Source organism: Lissotriton helveticus, chromosome 9 (genome assembly GCF_964261635.1).
Source record: "Lissotriton helveticus chromosome 9, aLisHel1.1, whole genome shotgun sequence".
Classification (NCBI taxonomy): Eukaryota; Metazoa; Chordata; class Amphibia; order Caudata; family Salamandridae; genus Lissotriton; species Lissotriton helveticus.
In genome coordinates, this window is record NC_136070.1 from 1,158,051,724 (window position 1) to 1,158,068,547 (window position 16,824).

General features: G+C 48.5%; 1 long non-coding RNA gene across 1 annotated transcript in view; it reads left to right on the forward strand.

Moving 5' to 3' along the window:
- Nucleotides 1-904: 904 nt before the first annotated feature.
- LOC144783427 (uncharacterized) overlaps nucleotides 905-16,824 on the forward strand; it is a 69,625-nt gene continuing 53,705 nt past the window's right edge. Inside the window, exons 1-2 of the long non-coding RNA XR_013601435.1 lie at nucleotides 905-1,057; nucleotides 1,247-1,300. This is a non-coding gene — a long non-coding RNA (uncharacterized LOC144783427). The remainder of the gene's footprint in view (nucleotides 1,058-1,246; nucleotides 1,301-16,824) is intronic.

Sequence of the window (16,824 nt, forward strand, 5' to 3'; positions counted from 1 at the left end):
AATAAGATGCACTTTGAGATCTGATGCAATGTTCTCAAAAGTCTTGCAAGGAGTAGTTACCAACACTGCTCTTTAGGGCCAAACTGTAGTTCCAACAACAAAGGATTAGTGTTATAAATACTGTTTAGAGCACATGGCATGGGTCCATGAGAGTGTCTATGACCTCAAGCTGTATCTCAAATACCCAAGTTTTTTCCTCTCCAATAAGGGCTACTAAGATGCACTATTAATGCCCGAACAATAAGAATGAGCGATTTTATTTTCATGCGCTCTCTACTTTAGAAAATGACCGTGTCCGACAAGGTTTGATGTGGCTGCCACAAGACATAGGGGATGAGCAAGGTTGGAGTGGGATTAAAAATCGGCCCGGGCGCGCTAACAAAAGCGGCCCACAATTGCATATTGCCACTCCGCAAAACACAGCTTTGCTAAAGTTTATAAGAAGAAGGGGGGGGAGATCTCTGACAGAGGCATGTTTTCTTAATTTTACTTTGATTTTTAGAAAATGCACAGATTAGTTCACACTGGTGAAACACACCTGAAAACAAGTGAGGCCACTTCTGCTCAGGCCCCTTTCCCCCCCAATATGCATACATTAATGGGCCGGCCCAGGGAGTGAAAGGGAGTGATACCTCTGTCCCTTGAAGAAAGGGAGGTAATGGACGCACCTCGGCCTCCAGATAGGCCACCCAGGCACCCACTGGGCTACTGGCGGCATCCAAACAACACAGACAGCCCAAATCGGCCCCACAGGCTGCCCAAAAAAGCGTCCGACAGCTGTAACTCGGACAACGGCCCCTTTGACATTGCCCGAGTAGCTGCATTACCAATCCGAACCTGGGGATGAGGAATACCTGAGTGCAGTTTGTCTGGTTTTCTTTCTTTTTCTTCCACAGGAGGGGCGTAGACGAGGTGCGTCAGGAAACACTGGTATGCCGCAAGCCAATGCTGTGGAGACTGAGGGGTGTGGTAGAGACTCCGACGACGACGGGCGCGAGGCGCAGAATAATCAGCTGGCTGGAGGATGAAGGGAGAACACCATGAGGAACTGGAGCTGGTAAGTTGCTGCAAGCATGACACGGTCATACACTGAGTGTGGTGACAGGGCCGGTTAACTAGCCACGTCTTGGACTGGCATGTGAAGGGCATGGCAGATGACAGTTGCTCCCTCATGACTACCGTTATGTTGCACGTTGTGTTTGCTTATGAACTGCATTTTGATAACACATGTCTCTCATTTGGCTAGGGATGAAAAAAGCGCATTTCCTGCTTCAGAAGGTGTAACGGTACAGCATTACAGGTATTTACAGTTGTGCCTACCACTTGCCATCACGGAAACCCAACTGACAGTGTCAAAAGTAAATAACAGATCAATTAAAGTAACATTTTGTGAAAGCAGAATACATTTGGATGGGTACCACCTTATATATGTGAACCTAGGCATGCTGTTGCATAGGGGACAAGGTCATGACATTTGGCATGTGGTAAATGTAACATGATGTGCATTCTATAAAATGGTTGAGACTCATAGGTGAATGACAGCCACAAAAAGCAATGATGCTTTGTGCAGTGCCAATGGTGTAACACAGGCCCCCCGCTCAGCGGAGGGGGGGTCCCTGAGCCCCAGGGGCTCCTTCAGCACAGTACCCTGACCTGAGGGCTCCTGGTTGTGTCCGGGGGGGGGGCCCTCCCTGGACCTTGCAGGGGGCCCCACTCAAGTTTCGTAAGGCCACTGTGCAGCACACCCTTTAATAATACAGAAACTGTACACACACAAGGGGGAATTCTTACCAGAGGGAAGAAAAGCAATAAAATATTGAATTCACCCACCTGACACTGGAAAAGAAATGGGTGAGATGGCACCTCCTCAAAGGCATATGAAATAGAAATATAGTCGAGGCATGTGATCAGATGTCAAATTCACTCTTAGAAATGGAAGGAAACAGTACAGTGAATATCCCATAAGCCTAAGTAAAAGACACAGAACAATGGCTAATGTGCTAATAGCCAGAAACAGAAAGATCTAGAGAAAACAAGTACCTTCAATTAACAAGTGTCTTAGGTGTTAAAATCCAGGAAAACTGGTTATCAAAGCCAAGGGACGATAAAGAGTAATATTCCAGTACTCATATATCTGATTGATATAAGCGTAAAAACAAAATCTGACTATGCCCACTGGAAAAAGCTGACATTATAAGGAAAAGAGTGTTTCCAAATACCCACAAGCCTTAATATTGGAATAAAAGAGTCCACCAATGCACTAAAATAAATGCAATTGACCTATATAGAAAGAAATAAACACTAGTTCCCAAAAACAAATATACAATAAATAGTAGCATACCAGATTTACTTGAAAGCTATACAAATAAAAGGAGTTCCATGTTAGCACTGGGGAGAGGGAGGCAAAAAAATATTACGCCGAGGCAAAATCCACTCTGTTCATCACCATCCCGCCTCTCTGTGGAACAAACACTGTTCTGTCTTTTTTCTGACCTTTTAAACTTGGGAGAGGAGTGGAATATTTTCCACTGTTTCATTGACCGGAACACCAATGTGATTGCCTGAGACACAACAACATAATGTCTGTATTCCACCAGCAGTGGGTGGAATGTTACACAAAGGAAGTGAGCTGGTCTGATTCTTCTGGGCTGATCCTGAAACAAGCATACCGGGGAATGGAGTCAATTAGAATCTCCACACAGCACAAAAGATAAGTTTAGCACAAGCCTAGTAAGCTGTGGTTGAAGTGGGCAGGATCTGAGGGGAACGACATGCCCATACTTTTTTAAGAAAAGCAGTTCCTCTACTTTTTGTGGAAAGACAACCACCCGGGGAAGGTTACATACGAGATCGAAATGCTTCAGTTGAAATGTAAAACAAGGAGTCTCCTGTGCTGTGAAATGGAGCAAGGGGCAGACAGCTATACACGCCGTCTTGCCAGGGTGCCTGCTTGCCTGAAAGAAATGTAAATGTGCACAACTGGTTAACCTGCGGATGTAAAGGGTGCTTAGACGCCGGTATTGGCTTTAATTAACAGAATCATTTGAAGCCTCCTGATGAGACAGATTTATTCTGAGTGGTATTGCAAGGGAGCTACCATCTGAGATATGAAGTGTGTTAGAAGCGGCTGTCTCTAGTTGGCAGAGGTATACACTTCTGACAAATAGGGACACACCTTTTCTAGTCAGGGCAAGGAGATCACACACTTAGATAACCCCTGCTCACCCCCTTGGTAGCTTGGCAAAGCAGACAGGCTTATCTCAGAGGCAGTGCGTTAAGCATTTATGACCACATACAGTAATAAAGTGAATACACTACAAATGGACACGACACAGTAGTATTATAAAAATATGGATTTTTATATAAGGCTTAGCACAAGACCAAATAACGACAAAAATATACCACAATCTTAATAAATACTGTTGGAAGGAAAAATAATAGTTCAAGCGTAGTTTCTTCTTAGCACAAAAAGTCTTTAGTATCAAAAGCAACTCTTCTTCTCTAAAACACAGTTCTTGGCAACAATGTAACCCACACGGGAGTCACACGATGTCGAGGCAAAGTTAATCCAAAGGTTCGGCGTCGACCGCGAGGAGCGCTACGTCGAGCCCGGAGTCGCACAGACCCCCACAACACAGTACCTTGGAAAAGTGAAGCACTCGATGATCAGCGGCGTCGAGATGTCCGGCGTCGCGTCTTCGGCGTCGATCGGGCCTCGGAGTCGGGGCGATCTGCAGCGGCGTCGACCGAAGTCAGGCGGGAGCAGCGCTCACGGGATGAAGCAGGATACGACGTCGTCGATGTCGATGTTGCAAGAGTGAGCAGCGCTCACGGCGTCGAGAGGGCTCGAAGTCGATGCGATCAGCGGCGGTGCAGACACGAGGTCACTTGGAGCTGGAGCCGAACTCACTACTCACTGGCGTTGCTGCTGGCGTCGATCGGGCCCGGCGGCCGGCGTCGAGGAAGCGGGACACTGGAGCCGTTACTCACGATGTCGAGCTGGATTCGGCGGCGTCCGTCGGCGTCGAGATTGCTGGATTCTTTCAGAGGTGCTGGATTCACAAGTTCCAGCAAATAGCACTTTAAGCAGATGAAGTCCTTTAGCCCTGTGACTTCAACAGGAGACTGGCACTCTTCCAGCCCTTGGAGATTTTCTTAGTAAAGAGTGAGAGTACACACACAGTTCCTCTCTCCTGGTTCCTTGGCAAAAATAAAGAAGCAATGCAGGATTCCCCCAACAAACAGCACCCTGGCAGAAGGGGTAGGCAGTCCTTAGATCAGCAGGCTTCTTGTCCTTGGTTCAGGTTTCCTTGTCAGAAGTGATCTGAATTCTTGGTTCAGGGGTCCTTCTCTTATACCCCGTTTTGGCTTTGATCCCTTTGTCCATGCAGGGGAGTTTCCCCCCATCTTGGGTTTGTTGTGGGTGTTGCCAGGCCGAAGCACCTGGCCTATTCACTGGGCAGGGCAGAGTCCTCAGCCGCTCAGCAGGAGCGGAGCCAGCATTGTCACTGGCAGGGGCAGGGCCATCAGCTGCCCGGCAGGAGGGGGGCCAGGAAAGTCCCAGGCAAGCACAGAGTCATCAGTCGCCTGGCAGGGGGGCGGAGCCAACATTGTTTCAGGCAAGGCAGGCTATCAGGAGCTACTCTTCCCCTACTCTCAATGCAAATGCCCCACTCATCCCACACTGACTCATTCAGACTCTCTGGAGCCACCCAGCTCCTGTCACACGCACACCAGAACCAGCAGAGACCGGTAGACAGTTAGACAAGAAAATAGCTACTTTCTAAAAGTGCTATTTTCAAACACAGAGTCCAAAAACCATCCACACAAACGGATGCGTTATTAAACCCTGAGTTCAGGGATACCAAACTCGACATTGCACCATGCTCCCCGAGCCCGCTAGGATTATAGCATTAATAATCCTGGCAGCCCATTCTAACTGATGGAGAGCAGGTTACCTTACAATAGTGAAAAGACGACTATGGCTGTAATTCACTATTAGGACATGCCAACCTTGTCAGGCTTGTCCTACCTTATGCTTACAATGCACCCTGCCCGTGGGCCTACCATAGGGGTGACTAACATGAAGTTAAGGGAAGGTTTAGGGACTGGCAAGTAGGTGTACTTGCGCAGTCCTCGTGACAGTCAGACTGCACGTGGTCTAGCAATGGTAGACCTCCAGACATACTTTTACTAGGCCGCTTTTGTGGGTGGCACAACATGTGCTGCAGGCCCACTAGTAGCATTTGTATTTACAAGCCCTGGCACTCCTGGTGCACTCTACTAGGGACTGACAGTAAACCAAATAAGCCAAACATGGAAGTCAATCAATACAGCAATTTCACATAGGGAGCACTTGCACTGTGGCACTGAACAGCAGTGGCACAGTGCCCAAAGCATATACCAGCAAAAACATCGTCAACAGAGGAGGCAAACAGAAAAAAAATGGAGGAGAGACTCATGCCAATGATGCCAGGTCTAACACGTGTCCCCTCCAGCTGAAATGTGGGGAGAACTACCCTTACCCTAGGGAGTCCTCATCACTAAGGCAGAAAAATCTGGACAGACCATCAGCATTGGCGTGATCTGTGCCAGGGCGGTGTTCCACCGTGAAGTCCATCCCCTGTAGGGAAATGGACCACCTCAACAGCTTTGGATTCTCACCCCTCATCTGCATCAACCATCTGAGGGGCCTGTGGTCTGTCTGAACCCGGAAGTGAGTCCCAAACAGGTAGGGTCTTAGCTTCTTCAGCGCCCAGACCACAGCAAATGCTTCTCTTTCTATCGCACTCCACCTCTGTTCCCTGGGAAGTAACCTCCTGCTGATGAAGGCTACAGGTAAGTCTCGGCCCTCTTCATTCACCTGAGCTAGAACAGCCCCCACGCCATGCTCTGAAGCGTCCGTCTGGACAACAAATTCTTTAGAAAAGTCGGGTGCCTGGAGTATGGGTGCTGTGCACATTGCAGTTTTCAGGGTGTCAAAGGCCGTCTGACAGGCGTCAGTCCAGTTCACAAGTCTTGGCTGCTTCCTGGAAGTCAGCGAAGTCAAGGGGTGCACAATGTTACCATAATCCTTGACAAACCTCCTGTAATAACCCGTGAGACCCAAGAAGGCTCTCACCTGAGTCTGGGTTTTGGGCGGTGCCCATGCCAGGATGGTATCAATCTTGGGTTGCAGGGGGGCCACCTTGCCGCTCCCTACTTGGTGCCCCAAGTACACCACTGAACCCTGCCCAATCTGGCACTTACTGGCTTTGATTGTGAGGCCTGCTCTGCGCAGGGCCAACAACACTTCCTGGAGGTGGCGCAAGTGTTCCTCCCAGCTGGCGCTGAACACTGCGATGTCGTCCAGGTAGGCGGCACTGAAATCCTCCAGTCCAGCCAAGACCTGGTTGACCAACCTCTGGAAGGTGGCAGGGGCATTCTTCATCCCAAAGGGCATAACCCGGAACTGGTAGTGCCCATCTGGTGTGGAGAATGCTGACCTCTCTTTTGCCCCATCAGTCAAGGCGATCTGCCAGTACCCAGACGTTAGATCAAACGTACTAAGGTACCGGGCAGCCCCTAACCGATCTATGAGCTCATCAGCTCTGGGGATGGGGTGCGCGTCAGTCTTGGTGACTGAATTGAGTCCTTGGTAATCCACACAGAACCGAAGTTCCGGTGAAGCACCAGGCGCCGCAGCCTTCGGGACCAAGACCACTGGGCTGGCCCAAGGACTGCTAGAGGACTCAACCACCCCTAAGGCAAACATTTTGGAGACCTCCTCCTTGATGTATGCTCTGACCTTGTCAGTCACTCTGTAAGCCTTGTGCTTCACAGGAGTGCTGTCCCCGGTGTCCACATCATGGACACACCACTGAGTGACACCAGGAATCAAGGAGAACAGATCAGGGAATTGTCCCAACAATTGGCGACAATCCTGCTGCTGTTCAGGGGTCAGTGTGTCAGAGAGGACAACACCATCCACTGACCCATCTTGCTCTTTTGCATACAGGAGGTCAGGAAGAGGCTCACTCTCCTCCTCCATTCCAGCATCTGTAGCTAGGAGCATGCCCACTTCGGCCCTTTCTAAGTGGGGCTTCAAACGGTTGACATGCAGGACCCGCAAGGGGTTCCTGGGAGACTTTAAGTCCACCATGTAGGTGACATCGCTCTTTTTCTCCACAACCTCAAATGGTCCAGTCCACCTGTCCTTGAGCGCACAAGGTTCCACAGGGGACATGACCCAAACTTTCTGTCCAGGCTGAAGCTCTACCAGAGTGGCCTTCTGGTCGTACCACCGCTTCATCTCCTCCTGGCTGGCCTCCAGATTTGCCTGAGCAAGATCTCTGAAGCGCCTAGTCTGGTTTCTAAAGGCCAGCATGTAACTGTATACATCCTGGGGAGGTTTCCTGGGAGATTGCTCCCAGCCTTCTTTGACCAGACTCAAAGGTCCTCTTACCGGGTGACCATACAAAAGCTCAAAGGGGCTGAACCCTAGAGACTTCTGTGGCACCTCACGGTAAGCAAACAACAGGCATGGCAAGAGGACGTCCCATTTACGCCTCATTGGTTCTTCAAGACCCATAATCATGCCTTTAAGGGTACGGTTGAATCTTTCAACCAACCCATTACCTTGAGGGTGGTAAGGAGTGGTGAACTTATAAGTTACCCCACACTCCTTCCACAGAGACTTCATATAGTTGGAAATGAAGTTGGTGCCCCGGTCTGACACCACCTCTCTGGGGAACCCAATTCGGGAGAAAACACCCATCAGTGCCCGTCCCACCACGGGGGCAGTCACTGTTCTGAGAGGGATGGCTTCCGGGTACCGTGTGGCATGGTCCACCAAGACCAGGATGAACCTGTTGCCCAGGGCTGTCTTGGGGTCCAGTGGCCCAACAATGTCAATCCCCACTCGGTCAAAGGGGGTACTGACCACGGGAAAAGGTTGGAGGGGAGCCTTCTGCTTCCGCCCGCTTTTCCCACTTGCCTGGCAAGTTTGACAGGTCTTGCAATGGACATCTGTGTCCCTTCGCATCTGAGGCCAATAGAAATGGGTGACAAGCCTGTCATAGGTCTTGTCCTGCCCCAGATGTCCAGCTAACGGAACGTCATGAGCCAACCCCAGTAGGAAGGCTCTGAAGCGCTGGGGTACCACCAGCACACGGGCTGACCCAGGCTCAGCAGCCTTAGGCTCGCTATACAGGAGGTCGTTCTCCCAGTAAACAAAATGTGACCCTGACTGATCACCTGAGGTTTGGGCTGAGGCCTGCTGCCTCATACCCACAAGAGAAGGGCACACTTTCTGTTCTGCACAGAATTCTTCCCTGGAGGGACCACCATCCTGCTGCCAGTGGGTCAGCTCGGGCAGGTCTCCCAGTTCAGCAACTTGTTCACCTGTGGGTTCCAGGGCATACCCCTCAAGGTCTGCCTCCTCCTGGACCACGGGAACTACGGGGGACGGTTTCCCGCGTCCCCTGCCTCTTCTCTTTACAGCTGGGTCCTGGGCCATACTTTCAGGCTCCAGAACCCCATCAACACCCTTACTTGCTGTCATGGATCGAGTGGTTGCACACACCCACTCTGGCACACCCAACATTTTCAAATGTGTCTCCCTCTCCACCTTAGCCCAAGGGGAGTCTTCTAAATCATTGCCCAGGAGACAATCAACAGGCATGGCGGGCCTTACAGCAACTTGAAGAGTACCTGAAACTCCCCCCCATTCAAAGGAAACTTGAGCTACCTCACACTCTCTCTGGGAGTTGTCAGCAGCTATCACAGGGTAGAATGCGTGGGGAACAACCTGCTCTCTGGACACCAAGTGACACTTGACAGCTGTCACACTCGCTCCGGTGTCTCTGAGAGCTTCCACTCTATGGCCATTAATGGTCACCCACTGCCTATATTTCTTAGTGTTACTAGGCAGAGGGGGTGGCGGGACCAATTCCATGTCTCCTAGAGAGACCAGGGACATCTCTGCGGGACCCTCCCCACCATGGGCAACCATCTCCTCCCCTCCCAGGGCTACACTCGCCAACTGACGGGGGGCGGCACGTGGTGGTGCACCGGGTGGTGCACTAGAGTTCTTCAAGGGACACTGAGGATCATAAAAACGGTGTCCCACCTGCTTACAAGCGAAGCAAGTCATGGGGCCCCTACGAACAGGTTTACCTGTCGGGGCCTCTGATTTCCTATCTGGGGGAGGCTGGGAACCCTTCCCTTGGTTCCCTTGGGGATTACTTTGGGGCCCTTTCTGGAACTCCTTCTGTTTACCCTTGTCCCCCCCACTCTTCTGCTGGGGACCCTGCCCACCTTTGGCTGAGTCTCCCACTGGACCCTTGTGGACCCTGGTACTGACCCAGCGGTCTGCCTCTTCAGCAAGTTTTCTAGGGTTAGATATCTTGCTATCAATAAGGTGCTGGCGCAGCTCTGGAAAACAGTTATTAGACAAGTGCTCCCAAGCAAACAAATCATAAAGAGCATCATAACTTTCCACTTTGCTGCCCTTTACCCAACCATCCATGGCTCTGCAAAAATATGACACATACTCCACCCACGTGGTACCAGGCAACTTCTTACATTCTCTAAAGGCCTGTCTGTACTTTTCTGGGGTGAGGCCATACCTTAACATTAAAGCATCTTTCATATGAGCATAAGACGTCCTATCCTCAACAGGCATGTCTAACAAGGTATCTCTTCCCTCATTCACAAAGCGACCCCACAACCCCGCTCCCCAATCCTTCTCAGGGACCCGGTGGGCCAACAATGCTAACTCATATGCTTTAAACCATTGACCAATATCCTCATTCTTCTGAAAATCTTTGATCACATCTTTGGGAAAGTAAAACCTACTTTCTGCAGGCACAGATGGGATGCTGCCACCAGAGGGATTCAATTCTAACTTTTTAGCTTGGAGCTCCAACTCCCTCAACTTGGTATCACGCTCAACAGCTAACTTCTCTCTTTCAAACTCTAATCTTTTGATCTCCAAATCAGCTTCTCTCCTGCCTCTTGCATTCTCTAATTCCAACTGCCCATTTATCTTAAGTTTTGCCATTTCCATGTTGTATGCTCGCTCCTTCGCCCTTTCTTCTCTTTCCTCAGGGGAAAGACCTTTAGAGGAAACACTGCTGCCAGGAGGGGATACAGGCCCAGTCACGGGCACTTCCTCCTCCTCTTCCTCTGTCGGTACCACCACCGGATCAGAGGGGTCTCTGGCCGCTAACCAGGCCTGCAATGCTTTAAAATAATCTTCCTTAACTTTGAGGCCTGTTGTAGGAACTTTCAACTGCTCGCAAAAGTGCTCCAGTTGCTTTCTGTTGTATTTCTTTATCTTCTTCCTATCAAACTCCTCCACAATAACAGGGGTAGTGACTCCGGCATCACTCATGGTCAAAAACTGGCAGTTTCAAAAATCAAGCTTCAGGAAATTGGAGAACAAAAAAAATAGAATATCCAACCAAAACAGATTGTGGCTGCGCTATGGTCTGCTTTCACTATGTAGCGCACACTAATCACTGCACATGGGTCATAAATGCAAAGTTCAAAATCCCACCGCTGACCCACCAATGTTAGAAGCGGCTGTCTCTAGTTGGCAGAGGTATACACTTCTGACAAATAGGGACACACCTTTTCTAGTCAGGGCAAGGAGATCACACACTTAGATAACCCCTGCTCACCCCCTTGGTAGCTTGGCAAAGCAGACAGGCTTATCTCAGAGGCAGTGCGTTAAGCATTTATGACCACATACAGTAATAAAGTGAATACACTACAAATGGACACGACACAGTAGTATTATAAAAATATGGATTTTTATATAAGGCTTAGCACAAGACCAAATAACGACAAAAATATACCACAATCTTAATAAATACTGTTGGAAGGAAAAATAATAGTTCAAGCGTAGTTTCTTCTTAGCACAAAAAGTCTTTAGTATCAAAAGCAACTCTTCTTCTCTAAAACACAGTTCTTGGCAACAATGTAACCCACACGGGAGTCACACGATGTCGAGGCAAAGTTAATCCAAAGGTTCGGCTTCGACCGTGAGGAGCGCTACGTCGAGCCCGGAGTCGCACAGACCCCCACAACACAGTACCTTGGAAAAGTGAAGCACTCGATGATCAGCGGCGTCGAGATGTCCGGCGTCGCGTCTTCGGCGTCGATCGGGCCTAGGAGTCGGGGCGATCTGCAGCGGCGTCGACCGAAGTCAGGCGGGAGCAGCGCTCACGGGATGAAGCAGGATACGACGTCGTCGATGTCGATGTTGCAAGAGTGAGCAGCGCTCACGGCGTCGAGAGGGCTCGAAGTCGATGCGATCAGCGGCGGTGCAGACACGAGGTCACTTGGAGCTGGAGCCGAACTCACTACTCACTGGCGTTGCTGCTGGCGTCGATCGGGCCCGGCGGCCGGCGTCGAGGAAGCGGGACACTGGAGCCGTTACTCACGATGTCGAGCTGGATTCGGCGGCGTCCGTCGGCGTCGAGATTGCTGGATTCTTTCAGAGGTGCTGGATTCACAAGTTCCAGCAAATAGCACTTTAAGCAGATGAAGTCCTTTAGCCCTGTGACTTCAACAGGAGACTGGCACTCTTCCAGCCCTTGGAGATTTTCTTAGTAAAGAGTGAGAGTACACACACAGTTCCTCTCTCCTGGTTCCTTGGCAAAAATAAAGAAGCAATGCAGGATTCCCCCAACAAACAGCACCCTGGCAGAAGGGGTAGGCAGTCCTTAGATCAGCAGGCTTCTTGTCCTTGGTTCAGGTTTCCTTGTCAGAAGTGATCTGAATTCTTGGTTCAGGGGTCCTTCTCTTATACCCCGTTTTGGCTTTGATCCCTTTGTCCATGCAGGGGAGTTTCCCCCCATCTTGGGTTTGTTGTGGGTGTTGCCAGGCCGAAGCACCTGGCCTATTCACTGGGCAGGGCAGAGTCCTCAGCCGCTCAGCAGGAGCGGAGCCAGCATTGTCACTGGCAGGGGCAGGGCCATCAGCTGCCCGGCAGGAGGGGGGCCAGGAAAGTCCCAGGCAAGCACAGAGTCATCAGTCGCCTGGCAGGGGGGCGGAGCCAACATTGTTTCAGGCAGGGCAGGCTATCAGGAGCTACTCTTCCCCTACTCTCAATGCAAATGCCCCACTCATCCCACACTGACTCATTCAGACTCTCTGGAGCCACCCAGCTCCTGTCACACGCACACCAGAACCAGCAGAGACCGGTAGACAGTTAGACAAGAAAATAGCTACTTTCTAAAAGTGCTATTTTCAAACACAGAGTCCAAAAACCATCCACACAAACGGATGCGTTATTAAACCCTGAGTTCAGGGATACCAAACTCGACATTGCACCATGCTCCCCGAGCCCGCTAGGATTATAGCATTAATAATCCTGGCAGCCCATTCTAACTGATGGAGAGCAGGTTACCTTACAATAGTGAAAAGGCGACTATGGCTGTAATTCACTATTAGGACATGCCAACCTTGTCAGGCTTGTCCTACCTTATGCTTACAATGCACCCTGCCCATGGGCCTACCATAGGGGTGACTAACATGAAGTTAAGGGAAGGTTTAGGGACTGGCAAGTAGGTGTACTTGCGCAGTCCTCGTGACAGTCAGACTGCACGTGGTCTAGCAATGGTAGACCTCCAGACATACTTTTACTAGGCCGCTTTTGTGGGTGGCACAACATGTGCTGCAGGCCCACTAGTAGCATTTGTATTTACAAGCCCTGGCACTCCTGGTGCACTCTACTAGGGACTGACAGTAAACCAAATAAGCCAAACATGGAAGTCAATCAATACAGCAATTTCACATAGGGAGCACTTGCACTGTGGCACTGAACAGCAGTGGCACAGTGCCCAAAGCATATACCAGCAAAAACATCGTCAACAGAGGAGGCAAACAGAAAAAAAATGGAGGAGAGACTCATGCCAATGATGCCAGGTCTAACAAAGTGTGTGCTGTTAAAAGATAGTTGTAAAAAAATGCACTACATACAGTCTGGGTGTTACTAAACTTTAAATTTTGGAAGCACGTTTCTATCTTAAATCTTTTTGCATCTTTTGTAGCAGCCTATCATAATATTTGCAATACAAGTCTAAAATAATGACTTACATATTCACAGTGCTTTCTGTCACAGAATGTTCTCCTAGCTCTAAACATACACAAGTCATTATTCACCACTGCACCAACATCTTTCAATTCTCTGGTCACGCATTTATACCCACACATTTCTATTGTAGATCAAATGCATTTCCCTGAAGAAGGGCTGTGGCCCGAAATGCATAGGGAACGAATTGAACAGATCAACCATTTGGATATTATGATGTGTGTCAACTAGAACTACATTGATAATGTTCTTTAAAGTCTGAATCTGTGACTCACCAGTTGGAACGACTGAATTGTGTTGAAAATGAAAACGCATACATCGTTTGGATTGTACAGATTGATTTATTGGGAGTACATTCATATTACCTTGGATTTCATTCACTGAAGACATCTTGTCTCAGAAAGGAGTGCAGTTGGGCACATTGTTACGTTTAACAGTGTTTCTTGATTCATACTCTCTGGTTATGCACACAGGGCAGATTTACAAGCTCCTTGCGCCGCTTTTGCGTCATTTTTAACATGGGAAAAATGACGCAAAAGTGGCGCAAGGGGCTTGTAAATCTGCCCCACAGTCCTCTGCAGTACATATACATTTTAGTAAAACCCAGACTGTTTGTATAATAGTGTATTATTTTCTGTGTAGTTACTTGAAAGTGAAAGACCAAAAAAAGTAACAGAATATTTCGATTTTTTTAGCCACTCATTTGACCTTGCTACCATTGTGAGGAGCATCGTAGTTCCCAAACTTTTTTTAATGTACTTCGACCCCTGTTCATAAGCTTCTATTTGCATGTCAATTATCCAATTTTTTTATAGAGCACAACTGCAAAAAAATCCTTACCTTGCCTCGCACCGTCACCGCCTTATATCATAAAAACAATAAAATATTGTGAGTATTACTATCTTGTATGGAACTAATGTTTTAATCATGGCTCTCGTCAAGTGTTTACTAAGTAAGGTAGCAACCAAGATGTACTTTCAAAGCACATTTTAATTGTGAATCACAGCAGTCATCAGGATTCAGGAGTCCCCCTCCCCCCAAGGCTTCTCTCAGCCTCGTGCCGCTGCACCAATGGAAGCTACGCTCCTGAAAATGGAGACTTGAATGGATGAGATAGAAGTACCTCCATTCCTCGAGGCCCAGCCTCGCGCTTGATGACGTGCCTAGTATTCCGCGCTCACTGCTGCTGGAGCCTGTCATCACCAAGGCTTTGGGTCCACGGCGTTTTAAGACATCCTTTCTAAGCCGCACAGAATGCCGCCGTTGAAGCTCGGTAAACCGAGACCACTTTAAGCCTTACCTGATCGGAGGCGGGAAGATCGTCTTTCTGCGTCTGCTTTTGAGGACACCAGCGTAAAACCCTGGCGCGTCTCCTCAGGGAACCCCCGGGACAAAGGGCTCCTGTGCCATCTGGACAAGGCCTGGTTTTACCTTCCGACTTAATCACCGGACTATCCGCTTCTCTTGTTAAAGCTCTAATTGGTATTCTCGGATGACGTCATTCAGTCATGAATCCGCGATGCTAGGAGAGTAGGGCCACTCATGAAATGGCGCTGTGTTACGAGCTTTGCACCAGTTTCACCTTGAGGCTTTCACCTGTGTGTGCAAAGGTTCGATCCGACCCTCTCCTGCAGTTTGGTGATTTGAGCCAGACAAATTTCAGGCGTTCAATGTTTGTCTAGGTATTTCTGCTGCACCCATCTCATCACAAAAAATACACGACCAATTTTGTCACTTTCAGGATAATGAGCGTTTCCAGTAAGTAATCGGGCCATTCCTTTTTAATTGTGGATCATAAAATTAGGGGAAAGGTGTGTGGGAATGGAATGGAGAGCCACACATCATTGACACTCAGATTTACAAGTTGTCACACAACGCAGTGCAGCTCGCAGGTGCTGCGATGCGTTCCGTGAGAGAGTGGGAAAGCGCTATATCTATTAAGATATGGCAAAGTCCTGCTCCCTACCTAGCGCTGGCGCACAATCCTGGGGCCCAGCGCCATACACACACCTTTGCACCATAATGCAAAGGTGTCTGCGTCATATCTACCATTGGTTTTGTACTGAAAGGGCACCTAAATGAATTTTAAAACTTCTCCCACTTTAGATGTGTGTGGTACCATACAGCGCACATGCAAAGTCAGAAAAGTTTGGAGAAATAAAAGCATTTCTTCTCTTTACACCTGCCTCAAAGAGGCATTATTTTTTGGTACATAATCGTGTCAACTAATAGTCTAGTATTACTAGATAGGGTTTTTCATCAAATGCCATTGGCGGTTGCAGGAGAAACAAGCATTTGCAATGCAATAGGTCTCGCAGTTGTTAGAGTTTGAGCCATTGGCATTGTAAATGGCACTGCCTTTTATTTATGTGTTGGTTTTTAAAACGTAAATAAACGGCATTGTCAATTACAATGCCAAATGCCAATAGGTTAAACTAAACTCTTGCAAATGCGAGACCTATTGCATTGCAAATGCTTGTTTATCTTGAAAGAGCAGCACAGTACTCCTAATTACAGCAAAGGCACCACAGAACTAACTTGATGTATTAGAACGAATATGTGTATGTGCCTGAGGAGCAGCGACCCCCCCACTTAAGCAGCTAAAGTGACGAGGACTGGCCCTCTGCCCCCGTGGCAGGAGATTTGGGTACCACTAAAACATTAGCTAGTTGTTCATGGGCGTTTTCTGTCTGCAGCTTTGCAGACAAAAAGCTTATAAATAACACTGTTAGGGGATGCCATGACAGAGAGGTGTGGGAGGTGCGCTGGCATGTACAGGGAAGGAAACATACATTACAATTCTTTTTAAATTACAAGAGAACAATGAGAAAACACAGAGGGGGTGAACAAATACATAAAAGTAAGTGAGGGAGATAGATAAAACAAGAAAGGGTGAGGCAAAAGAAGGATAGGTAAGAACAACAAGTACTTCCATGTCATGCATGATGACAACTGATGTGCAGTTATTACGTTATGGGGAAATTGCGACTGGCAGTTTGATGGGTGAGGGTATGTAAGAGACAGGCACACAAGCTGTAAGAAGTAAAATATATAAGCAGTTAGACTGCACCAGCCTAACCATAGGAGCAGAAGGATGTTATGAGCAGGCATCAAAAAAGCGTGTTAATCAGAAAATCTGTTCTATATGGTAACATGTACCAGGCACAGACGGTGCTGAACAAGTAAAATGATGCCAAGAAGGGCAAGGATGGGAATTGGTGACACGATCAGTAGACATAAGCCGTTATTTATTTATTTCTTTTAAAGCAGGGAAGGGCACCGCTTACTCCTAAATAAATGCACCCTATGTACGAGGAAGGAAGTGGAAAAGCAATCAAGGCTCACATCTGAGCAAAAACGACAACATCTTTAAAATGCTCAGATTCCACCTACTGCTAGGCTGAAGGAACCTTACATTTTGGAGGTCGTATGTATGCCCCAAACCCCTCCTAAGCTTCAGAAGACTCCCAAAGCCATGTACACCCTAGTTGGGTCATGGCTCAGATCCTAGGCAGGATGGCACCCCGTGTGTGTGAGCATGAAAGGTGACGCGCCTGGTAGGTTGCTGTCCCGAAAGGGAAGAGCAAATCAGCAACATGTACCGAGAATGAAGGAGACGTGTCACCACACCAGATGTCCGTTTTTGCCCTCGTTCTCAGGATGGAACAAAAATCTCAACTCTGAAGCAGTGCCACCCTTCAATGCATTTGATGTAACTTCAAGGAGACTCGTCATAGTTCTTT